The sequence below is a fragment of the Dendropsophus ebraccatus genome, chromosome 2, assembly GCF_027789765.1.
Source record: "Dendropsophus ebraccatus isolate aDenEbr1 chromosome 2, aDenEbr1.pat, whole genome shotgun sequence".
Lineage (NCBI taxonomy): Eukaryota > Metazoa > Chordata > Amphibia > Anura > Hylidae > Dendropsophus > Dendropsophus ebraccatus.
The window spans coordinates 190281842-190297676 of NC_091455.1; the positions used below are offsets into that span (position 1 = coordinate 190281842).

Here is a 15835-nt window from a genome sequence, read left to right on the forward strand (position 1 = left end):
GTAATTACCACTCACTGTGCAGAGGCTGCCAGACACCGTGATTGTGTCGGGAAGCCTCCCACTGGGTACTGCGTATAAGAATATAGGGGGAGATTTATCAAACATAGGGGGAGATTTATCAAACATGGTGTAAAGTAAAACTGGCTCAGTTGCCCCTAGCAACCAATCAGATTCCATTTTTCATCCCTCACAGACTCTTTGGAAAATGAAAGGTGGAATCTGATTGGTTGCTAGGGGCAACTGAGCCAGTTTCACTTTACTCCATTTTTGATAAATCTCCCCTATGGTGTAAAGTAGAATGGGCACGGTTGCCCCTAGCAACCAATCAGATTCCACCTTTCATTGCCCACAGACTCTTTTAAAAATGAAAGTAGGACCGTGTCGGCCCTTCCTGCCGCCAGTAAAAGGAAGTGTGTATATAAATAAAAAAAAAAATCGTCCCCCTCCCAATAAAGTAATGTAACCTTATTAAAGCAATGATTTCAAAACATTTTTTTTTTTTGTCTCCGGAGTACCGCTTTAACTGTGAGATGCATCATCATGTTCCTTGCTGACCGGAGGAATATAATTTACCTTTCTTATAACTCACACATTTTCCTTAGTAATATGAGAAGTAGGAAAAGTTTAAGGCTATGTTCACACCACGTGAACACCCGGCCGTTCCGGGACTCCGGCCGCGGAGCTCTGATGCGGGTGCATTAGCGTGCGCCCGCATCAGAGCTTCCCATAGCCCACAGTGAAGCAAGAGGCCGGAGCTGTTGCTTCACTGTGTGAACTGACAGGTCTTTCTGCGGGCGGAATTCACTGAATTCCGGCTGCAGAAAACTGACATGTCAGTTTTTTCTGGCACCGCATGGGATATATACGATGTGTGTACGCTCTGGCCGGGATCCCATTGCAAATGAGGCATTGTTCCACCCCTCAAAAAGATAGATAGATAGATAGATAGATAGATAGATAGATAGATAGATAGATAGATAGATAAATCAGAAGAATACCGCAGCACTCATGGGATAGAATTCAACACAACGTGTTTATTTCCCCAAACCGCGACGTTTCGCTCTCCACACTGAGAGCTTTTTCAAGCAGTGGTCTCAGTGTGGAGAGCGAAACGTCGCGGTTTGGGGAAATAAACACGTTGTGTTGAATTCTATCCCATGAGTGCTGCGGTATTCTTCTGATTTATATTACCTATACCGGGTGGTCACTGGTATATACCGCCTGGCACCACATTCATCGCTACACGAGTGCTGCATTCATTCTGAATTTCTTAGATAGATAGATAAGATAGATAAGATAGATAGGAGATAGATATGCTGCGTTTACACGGAGCGATAATTCGCCCAATTTGGTTTTTATAACAATCATCGTTTTGGCGAATAAATTGTTAGAAAAATCGTTAGAAAATTCGTAAGAGTAATCATTATTTCGATCGTTTTTAAGATCGCTTAAGCCAGGGACGTAACTAGAAATGGCTGGGCCCCATAGCAAACTTTTGATTAGGGCCTCCCTTCACAACTGACCACTAAGCTGTAAAGTCTAGTCATAACTGCAGGTGCTCCTCAGAAGTGCTTGCAGTTGAAGGGACATTTGCAGAACTAGGAAGGCCTGCTTAGCCCCCTAGTGCTGAAAATGATGACAGCTCAAGGAGCCCAGTGTATTGCAGGAGCCAGCAACAGGGCCCCCTCATGCAGTGGGCCCCATAGCAGCTGTTATGGCTGCTACAGTGGTAGTTACGCCCCTGGCTTAAGCCCATCTTTCACATAGGGGGAACCTGTGAAAGACTGTTTACACCAAGTGATCTGCAAATTTTTAGCGAACGACCAACGACGATTTGAGAACATGTTGAAAGATCAAAATGAACGATTTTTCGCTTGTCGCTTGATCATTTGCTATGTTTACACGAAAGGATTATCACTCAAATGCGATCATTATGGCAAAAATTCTAACAATAATCGTTCCATGTAAATGCCGCAATAGATAGATAGGTAGATAGATAGATAGATAGATAGATAGATAGATAGATAGATAGGAGATAGATGATATAGATAGATAGATAGATAAATGCCGCAATAGATAGATAGATAGATAGATAGATAGATAGATAGGAGATAGATAGATAGATAGATAGAAGATAGATAGATAGGAGATAGATAGATAGATAGATAGATAGATAGATAGATAGATAGATAGACAGACAGACTTTGCGAATTTGCACGATAACGATCGAATTCGAATGATAATCGTGCGTGTAAATGCAGCAAACGATCAAGCGTCGAGCGAGAAATCATCATTTTGATATTACAACATCAAATAAATAAAAATACAACATGTTCTAAAATCGTCGTTCGCAAAAAAAAAATAAAAATTTGCAGATCCTACAATGTAAACAGTCGTTCACCGATTTTACCTATGTGCGAGATAGGCTTAAGCGATTGCAAAACAATCGCAAAACGATTTTTCCGTACGATATATCGTTCCGTCTAAACGCTGATCGTTATTAAAAAAAAAACCATTACTTCGAAATCGTTAATCGTATGATCGGGCGAATTATCGTTCTGTGTAAACGCCGCATTAGATAGATAGATAGATAGATAGATAGATAGATAGATAGATAGATAGGAGATAGATAGATAGATAGATAGATAGATAGATAGATAGGAGATAGATAGATAGATAGATAGATAGATAGATAGATAGATAGATAGATAGGAGATAGATAGATAGATAGATAGATAGATAGATAGATAGATAGATAGATAGGAGATAGATAATAGATAGATAGATAGATAGATAGATAGATAGATAGATAGATAGATAGATAGGAGATAGATAATAGATAGATAGGAGATAGATAATAGATAGATAGATAGATAGATAGATAGATAGATAGATAGATAGATAGGAGATAGATAGATACATAGATAGATAGAAAGATAGATAGGAGATAGATGATAGATAGATAGATAGATAGATAGATAGATAGATAGATAGATAGATAGATAGGAGATAGATAGATAGATAGATAGGAGATAGATAGATAGGAGATAGATAATAGATAGATAGATAGATAGATAGATAGATAGATAGATAGAAGATAGATAATAGATAGATAATAGATAGATAGAAAGATAGATACATAGATAGATAGATAGATAGATAGATAGAGATAGATAGATAGATGATAGATAGATAGATAGATAGATAGATAGATAGATAGATAGATAGATAGATAATTGATAGATTAATGGTGATAGATAGATAGATAGATAGATAGATAGATAGATAGATAGATAGAGACAGACAGACAGACAGACAGTAATAGCGTACAGTATATACGGAGCTGTGTACTGTGTCTTGTACTTTGTACTGTGTCTTCTCTATCCATTATATGGTGTGGTCCCTCCTGCTCGCATTACTCCGGCCAGTTTTCAGTAGACAGCAGGTTGCCCTCTAGTGACAGCACGCTGCTATATCATACACAACACATTCTTATAGGAATTCAGAAACCATTTTTCCACAGGTCATTTGGGGTTAATTGCTATTCGACATTTCTGGTCAACTTGGTACGACTTTAACTTTTATATATAGTTAAGCATAAACCACACTGTAAATCCGATACCGACTTTTCAAAAAAAGAAGAAAATATATATATATTATTATGTTCATATCATGCAAATAGCAGCCGGAGTTGTGTGTAGAAGAGGTTGAGGTAGTGAATGGCGGCTGATTTTTATCATCTGACATTCTAAATAAATGCATGAGATTTAAATCTGGCATTCCGTCATAATGACCTATTCAAGTGCCGGCTCTGATTTAGTTTTTCAATCAGAAGTCAATTTGATTCCAGAGACCTGCGGCAGGCATGTGAGGACAGAATGTTATTACCTGAAGTGATTATTTGTTATGTTTCCCCCATTTTTTTTTTTTTTTTAAAATAATCCGTCGCTTCATTTCCAGAGGATCCTGTTTCGCTGCAGACGGTTAGGAGGCTACACGGTAGTCAGGGAGGGAAGGAGACAGGACTGTGTAAAAGTCACCTCCACGCTGACCCTCATCTCATTCTAATGATAATTTGATCTGATAAGAGATTATACGGTGACATAGCCGGCCTGGTATCGGTGCTCACAGAGTCGGGGCTGCAATTCAGACTAAACACACTGACAATGAGAGCTGCCTTGTCATTAAGTGACATATTCTGATACCTTCCCCTTTGCTTTCAGGCAAGTGATCGTGGAGGCCGTCCTGTGCTGACCCCTGGTCTGAAGAATTACCAACACTAATTATCAAGGTGGAAACACATGGATTGGGATTAAAGGGGTAGTTCACCAAAAAGAATAAAAAATAAATTATCTGGTGCAAGAAAGAGACAGAGATTTGTAATGCTACGTTTACACGGAACGATAATTCGCCCGATCGTACGATAAACGATGTCTAAGTAATTATGTGTTTTCCATAACGATCTGCGTTTCGACGGTACCATATATCATACAGAAAATTCGTTTTGCGGTCGCTTAAACCCATCTCACACATAGGGTAAATCGGTGAACGACTGTTTGTACGGAACGATCTGCAAATTTTTTGCGAACGATCAACGACGATTTGAGAACTTGTTGAAAGATCAAAATGAACGATTTATCGCTCGTCGCTTGATCGTTTACACGTACGATTATCGTTCAAATTCGCATGATAATCGTTCCGTGTAAACGCAGCATAATTTACTTTTATTAAAAAATCTTAAGTCTTTTACTACTTATCAGCTGCTGTATGCCCTGCAGGAAGTGGTGTATTCTTTCCAGTCTGACACAGTGCTCTCTGCTGCCAGATAGGAACTGTCCAGAGCAGTAGCAAATCCCCATAGAAAACCTCTCCTTTTCTTATGACCGGAGACAATACCATTTTGTGCACCATTTCATGAACCATTTCTCACTCATCGATTGATCGTTCGCTGTGTTAACACGAGCCGATTATCGCTCAAATGCGATCATTAATGCGAAAATTCAAACAATAATCTCTCCTTGTAAACGCAGCATAACTCACTTCAATTAAAAAATCACAAGTCTTCTTATACTCATCAGCTGCTGTATGTCCGGCAGGAAGTGGTGTTTTCTCTTCAGTTTGACACAGTGCTCCCTGCTGCCACCTCTGTCTGAGACAGGAACGGAGCAGGAGCAAATCCCCACTGAAAACCTTTCCTGTTCTGGACAGTTCCTGTCTCGTACAGAGGTGGCAGCAGAGAGCACTGTGTCAGACTTAAAATAAATCACAACTCTGTGAAGGGCATACAGCAGCTGATTAGTATGGGAAGACTTGCGATTTTCAAATAGAAGTAAATTACAAATGTATATAACTTTCTGAAAGGGGAGAGCTTTTAAATTCCCCATGACATAATATTACTGTAGCAGAAACTTTTTACGGTTTCCATAAATTTTACCCACATTTTTCTTTTAAATTAACTGGTTTCAGAAAGTTATATAGAATTGTAATTCACTTCTATTTAAATATGTCCAGTCTTCCACTACTTATCAGCTGCTGTATGTTCTGCAGGAAATGTTGTTTTTCTTTCAGTCTGACACAGTGCTCTCTGTTGCCACCTCTGTTCATGTCAGGAACTGTCCAGAGCAGGAGAGGTTTTCTATGGGGATTTGCTCCTGCTCTGCACAGTTCCTGACATGGACAGAGGAGGCAGCAGAGAGCACTGTGTCAGATTGAAAAGAGAACAACATTTGCTGCAGGACATACAGCGGCTGATAAGTACTGGAAGACTTGAGATTTTTTTAATAGAAGTAAATTACAATTCTTTATAACTTTCTGAAACCAGTTGATTTGAAAGAAAAAGATTTCCGCAGGAGTATCCCTTTAAGAGAACACTGTGGCTTATGATTCCATTCTATGCAGACTGAACAGCGTCTACTTCAGATCCAATGAATGTACAAACACATTTACCTGCAGCTCATGGAAACCAAGTCACCGAAAACCTGTGAAATAGGAAATAAGAGCAAAAAAATTTCCTCTGCACAAGTGAAATCCTTTATTATGGCGGATATTCATCTCACTTTCATCCTAGTTTTCAAGTGCACAATGAATTTGTTACTATTTTACTTTATGTACTGTACTTAACTTTAACTGCAGGTTAAGAAATTACTGGTTTCCTAGACACAATCCAACGTAGAAGGATAAATTACAGAGAGATATTTGAGTGCCATATAAAGTGTTATTTTTCTGTCAAGATTCATTCCTGTATAGACAGTTTCAAGTAAATGACTTGGAGAGTGATAGCATAAAATAAATATTTTCCTAGATGTGTAAAAAAAGAAAAAAAAAAAAAAACCTGTCTGCAAGGTTTCCTAAAAGGGACACGACCTGCTGACAGCTACATGGGTGCAATTGTGTTAGGGCAATAAATAATTAGCCATGATAGTCTTCATTATATGGACTGGATCACACTGGCTTTTGTGATGCAGCCTACTGCATCTTTCTACGGATGAAAAAAACTGAAAAAAATTAATAAATATGAAAATTTGTGTGATCATATATATATTTTTTTTTTTTTTACTATTTTGTCATGTCAACGAAGCAGAACAAACTGCATGATGAAACAATGAATACATATAAAATGTGTACTAAAAAAAATTCAATAATAAAACATTCCACCTATTTGTTATAACAGTCTGTAAAACAAATTAACTGTTAAAGGGCTACTCCTTATCAGCTGCTGTATGTCCTGCAGGAAGTGGCTTATTCTTCCAGTCTGACACAGTGCTCTCTGCTGCCACCTCTGTCCATTTTAGGAACTGTCCAGAGCAGGAGAGTTTTCCTATGGGATTTGGTACTACTCTGGACATTTTCTGTAATGGACAGAGGTGGCAGCAGAGAGCACTGTGTCAGACTGAAAAGAATACACCACTTCCTGCAGAACATATAGCGGGTAAGTTTATTTTTTTTTTAAATAGAAGCCACTTTAGCAGACCTCTCCTGCTCTGGACAGTTCCTGACATGGACAGAGATGGCAGCAGAGAGCACTGTGTCAGACTGAAAAGAAACATTTCCTGCAGGACATACAGCAGCTGATAACTACTGGAAAGCTTGATCTTTTTAAACAGAGGTAATTACAAATCTGTATACACTTTTGTAGTGGCAAGGTGCACTAAATTAGGTATATATTAAAAAAAATCATATTCCCACTAATGGTTTTGCTTTTTTTTCTCCAATTCGACCAGCAGTTTCAGTATGTTTGGAAAATAATTATAAACATACGGAAATTTGTTAGCAGAACCGATTATTAAAGGTGCACACTATTCCCTTTTATACTACTTGTTTAACATTGAGAATTGTAATTACACAAGTTTCCATGACTTATTAGATAATGTTTGAAGGTCTGAAGCTAAAATTATCAGTTCAATTTCCTTTGGTTCTTTCCCTAATAAAATTTGTGTTGCCATGGACATATTACTGCATTCTGAACTGACAGAACATTCTAACTCCGATTGAAATTATATTTTATAATTATATATACAGAGAATATATTTTCCACATAGCCAGCTACTTAGATACAATTTTTTTTATTTCCTATAATACTGAAGAAAAATCTTAAAGGGAAATCCGAAAATTATATTTAAAGTGGTTGGCCACTTTATAGTAAAATTGTTCAATATACAGTATTAGTAAGCGTAGTCACTCTATATACTGACAGCAGCTCCTGTGTACTTCATAGAGCTAAAATCAGACTCCCCTCCTCCAGGCTGGGCTGCCCTGCTGTTTGGTGGGTCTGTCCATAAGATGGCCGACATGGAGGAGCATGTGATCACGCCCTCCCTGCAGTGTCCAACACTGAGCCTGTATATGCCTATGGATGACACTGGGGGGCGGGTCATGGTCACATGCTCCTCCATGTCGGCCATCTTATGGCAGCACAACCTAGAGGAGAGGAATCTGATTTTAGCTCTATGAGGTACGCAGGGAGCTGCTGTCAGTATATACAGTGAGTAAACTTACTAATACTGTACACTGAACTATTTTACTATAAAGTGGCCAACCCCTTTAAATAAAACTATCACCCAAAAGATATATGACTTACTAACATAGTGTTATCACTAATAGCACTGGCTTCAATACTTTTCTGTTTGTTTGAACCCTGACAGGAAGTTGAAGAGAGAACTACAAAATGTGTATTGTCTCCAGTACCCTGGCTCCTTCCTCCTTCCATGTACACAACAGGCTGGGGGGGTAAAATTATTGTTTTTTAGGGTATATGCTGGATGTCTTTCATGAGGGTAACGATATAACAAGTTATCCAATCCAAGTTGTTATTCTGATCTCCAAATCTGGAGTCTGAATTTTTTAATTCTTACAATGAGGAGAATTTGATTTGTTTAACGCCTTTTTTCATAATTACTGCAATTCTCATTGTGTGAAATGACCTGTCTGTGCGGCCGCTATTCAATGAATGTCAATTTTTCGTGCCACCAGATGGAATTCCCAGCCAGGATTCCAATTATTCAAATACAAGGTATGTTTAGCATGGCCTAAACATGCATATAGTTGTGTTTGGACTGACATATAGAATAAAGATATTGGGTCAGTTTTACTGTAAAGTGTATGGGAGTAACTTTTGGGGTTCCATCATACATTTTCTGTCATACGCCTCACATGGCCCTGTAGATAGAAAAATTAAAGCAGTCATTTTGAGCTTGGTCATAAAAGGGTTAAAGGAACTGCTCCGTAGATGAATAACAATTTACTTTAAGCAAAACATAATAATTTTCCAATTGGATTACTGTGAGGCTAGATTCACATCTGCTCCGTTGGGGGCAAAATTCTATTAAATCAAGATGATCACTGGACAAAAACTGCTGTAGGTGGTGTTATTGTGTACAGCCAAATTCTGCTAAATGGATGGATACCAGACTGAAATCCAACAGACCCTATCATAATCAGTGGAACCCCTGGGATCCATCAGGACTAGAGATGAGCGAACCTCGAGCATGCTCAAGTCCATCCGAACCCGAACTTTCAGCATTTGATTAGCGGTGTCTGCTGAAGTTGGATAAAGCCCTAAGGCTGTGTGGAAAACATGGATATAGTCATTGGCTGTATCCATGTTTTCCAGACAACGTTAGAGCTTTATCCAAGTTCAGCAGCCCCAGCTAATCAAATGCCGATCGCTCGGGTTCGGATGGACTCTAACCGGAACCCGGTTCGCTCATCTCTAATCAGGACCCATCCCTTGGTGATCATTGTGCAATGAAACGTCCAACTCAGTTTTTCGTCCCTGAATGAAGTCCAAATGGACGTACATGTGAACAGGGATGTACCAGTTGTGATGCTTCCTAGTGTTGGGGGTCCTACCATGTCCAACTTACGTGTCAGATCTGGTGGTCGGTAGAGATGATCGAACATTGAAAAATCTTAGGTTCTATAGAACTCGAACCTTGTCGAACCTTCCGCATTTGATTCCCGATGCCTTCCCGATCCGTGGGGAAGGAGGAGACAGCCCCGGGTACTAGGTAATAGGCTGAATTGCGGAATTCCAGGCAGTACCAGGGCTGTCTCCTCCTTCCCCATAGACCGGGGAGGCATTGGGAATCAAATGCGGAAGGTTTGACAAGGTTCGAGGTCGATAGAACCTAAGATTTTCTGACGTTCGATCTCAGTCCCTACATCTGATTCCTGATGGCAGAGTGGAGTTATATAAATATATTGCAAACAGTGTATTTTTTAAACTTTTTGTCCTCATTAGAAGTGTAGGACGCCCAATGGCAGATATAAGCTTTAAGAGATTATTTAGATCTCCAGCCTGCTTTCTATCTTCTACCGTACAATAGTCTTATTAAAAGTGACCTTAGTTAGTTGTACTTGCTTCGGCTGTTGGGAGACACTCTTCCTAGGTCAAATCATTAGACAAGTCTTAATCCTTTAGAACAAGTTTTCAATACTGTTTACACCAGAGACTTAGTTCTCCAAATCCTCTTTACATAAGACAAGAATAACATGGGAAGAAGCTATTTGTTTCTGATCTCTGCCAAGGAACAGAACAGACCCGAATCTCTAGGGGGTATTCAATCATTTAAATAACCAGAAGGATATTAAAACATAGATTTGCTACATGATTCATTTCCAGTTACCCAGCTGTGATCAATATGGAATACAATGGACTAAATGAGCAAACTAATCTTGCTGTAAATTTTGTATAATCTCCAAATACATATCCTTTTGTGATTGTAATACTATGTATAAGGCTCTTTAAGTAACGATGCAAAGACAAGTCATTCCAATCCAAAGTATATCTCTGTATAGTTAAGAGTCTGGGGCAGACAGGGACTATTTAATACTCAATGACATTGTGCTGTCTTAGGCTTTATATGAGTCTAAATCTAGAAAATTAGGAAAAATTATCATCAGTTCTTCCCTTAATATCATAATTTCTCTTAATATTGACTTTTATGTTACAGGGGTTATCCGGCGTTAGGATATTTTTTCAATATAATGCTGCCCTGGTGAAGAACATAATGAACATGTTATACTTACCTCTCCGTGCTCCTCCAGTCTCCTGTTGCAGTATCTCTGATGTCCCCACTCACTGCTGCTGCCGCTACTTTCGTGTCAAAGTCATCTTGTGAGTGAGAGCCCGCTCAGCCAATAACTGACTGCAGAGATGTCCCGTCTCAGTCAGGTATCGGCTGAGGGGGCTGTCACTCCTGAGTAGAGTGCATCTTGAAAGTAGTGTTGGTGGGTGGGTGGGCAGGCATTATATCCTCAGTGTGTGGGGTCCGGGTAGGTGTTAGATCCTCCGTGTGGGGGGTCCAGGCAGCGTGTTATATCCTTATTGTGTGGGATCCGGGCAGGGGTTATATCCTCAGTGTGTGGGGTCCAGGCAGGAATTATATCCTCAGTGTGTGGGGTCTGGATAGGCGTTATATCCTCAGTGTGTGGGGTCTGGATAGGCGTTATATCCTCAATGTGTGGGGTCCAGGCAGGAATTATATCCTCAGTGTGTGAGGTCTGGATAGGCGTTATATCCTCAATGTGTGGGGTATGGATAGGCGTAATATCCTCAGTTTGTGGGGTCCAGGCAGGAATTATATCCTTAGTGTGTGGGGTCTGGATAGGCGTTATATCCTCAATGTGTGGGGTCTGGATAGGCGTTATATCCTCAATGTGTGGGGTCTGGATAGGCGTTATATCCTCAATGTGTGGGGTCCAGGCAGGAATTATATCCTCTGTGTGTGGGGTCTGGATAGGCGTTATATCCTCAATGTGTGGGGTCTGGATAGGCGTTATATCCTCAATGTGTGTGGGGTCTGGATAGGCGTTATTTTCTCAGTGTGTGGGGTCTGGATAGGCGTTATTTTCTCAGTGTGTGGGGTCCAGGCAGGAATTATATCCTCAGTGTGTGGGGTCTGGGCAGGCGTTATTTCCTCAGTGTGTGGGGTCCAGGCAGGAATTATATCATCAGTGTGTGGGGTCTGGATAGGCGTTATATCCTCAGTGTGTGGGGTCCGGGCAGGCGTTATATCCTCAGTGTATGGGGTACAGGCAGGCATTATATCCTCAGTGTGTGGGGTCCGGGTAAGGGTTATATCCTCAGTGTGTGGTGTCCAGGCAGGAATTATATCCTCTGTGTGTGGGGTCTGGATAGGCGTTATATCCTCAGTGTGTGGGGTCCAGGCAGGAATTATATCCTCAGTGTGTGGGGTCCGGACAGGCGTTATATCCTCAGTGTGTGGGGTCCGGGCAGGCGTTATATCCTCAGTGTGTGGGGTCAGGGCAGGCGTCATATCCTCAGTGTGTGGGGTCCAGGCAGGAATTATATCCTCAGTGTGTGGGGTCTGGATAGGCGTTATATCCTCAGTGTATGGGGTCTGGATAGGCGTCATATCCTCAGTGTGTGGGGTCTGGATAGGCGTCATATCCTCAGTGTGTGGTGTCCAGGCAGGAATTATATCCTCTGTGTGTGGGGTCCGGGTAAGGGTTATAGCCTCAGTATGTGGGGTCCAAACAGTGTGTGGGGTCTAGGCAGGTGTGATATCCTGAGTGTGTGGGGTCCGGGCAGGTGTTATATCCTGAGTGTGTGGGGTTCGGGCAGGTGTTATATTCTGAGTGTGTGGGGTTCGGGCAGGCATTATATCCTCAGAGTGTGGGATCTGGGCAGGTGTTATATTCTCGGTGTATGAGGTCCGGGCTGGCGTTATCTCCTCAGTGTGGGGGGTCCCTATAAAAAACCTCTCCTGCTCTCCAGACTGAAAAAAATACCACTTCCTGCAGGACATACAGCAGCTGATAAGTACTGGAAGATTAGATTTTTGTAATAGCAATAAATTATAAATCTCTGGCACCAGTTGATTTAAAAGAACAACCCCTTTAAAGGTTTATCTAATCCCTATTGTTAGCAGCATCTCCAGTTCCCATAACATAGGGAGATTGGGGCAGGTCTATATACAGTACACTGATATATGTGAAGAGGGTATAATAAATCCGCTAATCTGATCACAGTGGTCATATGAAACATGGTCGATGGTTGGGCTGCACAGCTGATTCAGCAGAGTCTTGCACACTACAACCCCTGGGACACCAGTGACGCCATCTGTGATGACAATTATTCCTATGGAAGGAAAGAAGGATTACAAGCGCCTGTGTCACTGGAACCTATGGTGACAAGACAGTATGAGAAATGCCATTACCTGCACTGGAGTGTTGGCTGGCAGCAGCTGTAAAGCGAGGATCCCCTAACCTATCATACTGACCAATCCAATGTCTGCCGTCACTACGGACTCACCCATCTTTCTGCCGGGTGGCTGGTCTCCATGATGAGGTAGGCAATCCTAAAAAATCAATCAATGCAGAATTAAAAGAGTATACCATCATCTCTAAGTACCCAGCTGACGCCCCCCCCCCCCCCCCCCCACTCAGACCACGACCAGTGTTTGGAAGGGAGTCCATGGCTAATAGAACCCTTTGGGTCCGGAACACTCAGACCACAACCAGTACCTGAAGGGTGTCTGTGTCTAATAAAACCTTGTGGGTCCAAAACACTCAGCCGCAGATGCCCTTTGGGAAAACTGGTCATAGTCTCAGTAGACCTGACTTACAGGGTTCTATTAGCCAAGAACACCCTTCAGGTACACTGGTTGTGGTCTAATAGAGCCCTCTGGGGCCGGAACACTCAGTGCATGACCAGTGTTCCTGAAGGGGGTCCATGGCTAATAGAACCCTGTGGGTTTGGAAGGCTCAGAGATCAAACAGTGTTCCTAAATGGCGTCCATGGCTTAAAAAAAAAAAAAACTGTGGGTACGGAACACTCAGAAAACAATAAGTGTACCTGAAGGGTATCCGTGGCTAATAGCCAAGGATGCCCTTCAGATACTCTGGGCGTGATGTAATAGAACCATCTGGGTCTGGAACACTCACAACACAACCAGCCAACCATGGCTAAGAGAACCCTGTGGGTCCGAAAAATGGATCACAGGTGTTGTGTGTTATATATGTAATAGATCACTGGTGACATGTGTCATATATGTAATAGATCACTGGTGACATGTTATATATGTAATAGATCACTTGTGAGGTGTTATATATGTAATAGATCACTGGTGACGTGTGTTTTATATATATATATATATATATATATATATATATATATATATATATATATAATGGATCACTGGTGTTGTGTGTAATGTATGTAATAGATCACTGGTGACATGTGTTATGTATGAAATAGATCACTGGTGACATGTGTTATGTATGTAATAGATCACTGGTGTTGTGTGTTATGTATGTAATAGATCACTGTGGTGACATGTGTTATGTATGTAATAGATCACTGGTGATGTGTGTTATTTATGTAATAGATCACTGGTGAGGTGTTATATATGTAATAGATCACTAATGATAAGTGTGTTATATATGTAATAGATTACTAATGATAAGTGTGTTATATATGTAATAGATCACTGGTGACATGTGTTATATATGTAATAGATCACTGGTGACGTGTTATATATGTAATGGTAACTAACACCAAACACACAGACACATGGCCTGGGGTACAACACCCCTTTACTAACTCTTTACTAAATACCCCCCCCCCCCCATATATAAAATATAACCTTTATTGGAATATGAATAAAAAAAAAGATGAAGAATAAATTAGAACACATACATGATACACAACACCCTGTACTATCTCAATAACTAATATCTATCAGTTTGCTATGAGATAATACTATCCTCTAACAGCACTGGCTTCAACCTAGCACCAAGCTGCAGTCCTGTGCTAGTTGTTATTGTAAAATTGAATATGCCCCCTTAGGCTACGTTCCCACTGAGCAAAACTAGCAGAATGCCGTTAGCCTCCCGCTCATAATGGGAGTCTATGGGAGGCGCGCGCTCCTGCTCTGTCCGCGCTAAAGAATGAACATGTTCATTCATCAGTGCGGATAGAGCAGGACTGCGCGCCTCCCATAGACTCCCATTATTCCGCCGCAGAATTCCGCTAGTTTTGCTCAGTGGGAACGTAGCCTAAGTCCCCACAGCTCTAAGGATTTATGTAGAAGTGCAATGCCTGTGTGCACTGGTTCCGCTCCGTGTGAACAAAGTGAAACCTACTGTACACCAGCGGCTGCCGCACACTGCCCATTACATCCTGTCCCCACCCCTCTGGCGCAAGCGGGCCCGATGCAAAAAAAATATTCGCAAAAACAGCGCTTGCAAATATTTTTACGTGCATCAGGCCCATCAAAGGCTTAGCCTTATAATAAATGTCCCCCATAGTGTCATCTATACAGTTCACTGGTCACCACACATGGTTTATGCTGTATACAGCGCGACACACCTGTATATAACAACATAGGGGGAGATTTATCAAACTGGTGTAAAGTAGAACTGGGTCAGTTGCCCCTAGCAACCAATCAGATTCCACCTTTCTTTCCTCTTAGATTTTTTGGAAATTGAAAGGTGGAATCTGATTGGTTGCTAGGGGCAACTGAGCCAGTTTCACTTTACACCATTTTTGATAAATCTCCCCCATAGTGTCCTCTATACAGATCACTGGTCATCACACATGGGGGGAGATTTATCAAATGAGGTGTAAAGTGAAACTGGCTCTGTTGCCCCTAGCAACCAATCCGATTACACCTCTTTCCTCACAGACTCTTTGGAAAATGAAAGGTGGAATCTGATTGGTTGCTAGGGGCAACTGAGCCAGTTTCACTTTACACCATGTTTGATAAATCTCCCCCATGGTATATCCTGTATACAGCATCAAATACCTGTATATAATAACATAGTGTTACCTCTATACAGATGACTGGTCACCACACATGGTATACTCAAGGGGTGAGCTGCAGGCAGGCACCATTCCTGGGCAACATCTCCCATTACATATAGATCTCCAGCTCCTGGCAGGCTCCTCTCAGGCTCTGCTGGCTGCAGGAGGGACCTCGCTGCCAGGCCCGGGAGCTGGGAGGAGAGAGCGGCCTCTAGTGGCTGCAGGGAAAATATACAGCCTCCAGCCTAAACTGCCAAAGCACTTTGCTTCCATCTATAAGCCTGTGCTTCCATGTATAGGGGCAGGTACAAGGGGGTAGGGTGCAATATCACAGGGGCGGGGCTTTCCCCAGTCCATTGTAGTATATAGAGCACAAAGTGATGTATGTGTGGAGTATATAGAGGGGCAGTATACAGTGTTATCACACACAGCTATCTGTCATGTTCACTATTAGTGCTGACATTGTCTAAACATTGCACTTATACTTGTCTCTCTACTGGATTGGCTGCACATTGTGATGTTGAGGTTGTTGGCCCCTCCCCTGCACATGATGACATCACTGGTTAT

General features: G+C 41.4%; 1 long non-coding RNA gene across 2 annotated transcripts in view; it reads right to left on the reverse strand.

Moving 5' to 3' along the window:
- The window catches only part of LOC138783793 (uncharacterized), a 33149-nt gene extending 17574 nt beyond the window's left edge, over positions 1 to 15575 (reverse strand). The window contains exons 1-3 of one of the 2 annotated variants that reach the window (XR_011361752.1): positions 15294 to 15575; positions 12681 to 12821; positions 12417 to 12601 (exon numbers count right to left, since the gene is read on the reverse strand). This is a non-coding gene — a long non-coding RNA (uncharacterized lncRNA). Of the gene's footprint in view, positions 1 to 12416; positions 12602 to 12680; positions 12822 to 15293 lie in introns of those variants that run through there. The other variant, XR_011361753.1, reaches the window with a different exon arrangement.
- Positions 15576 to 15835: the final 260 nt, after the last annotated feature.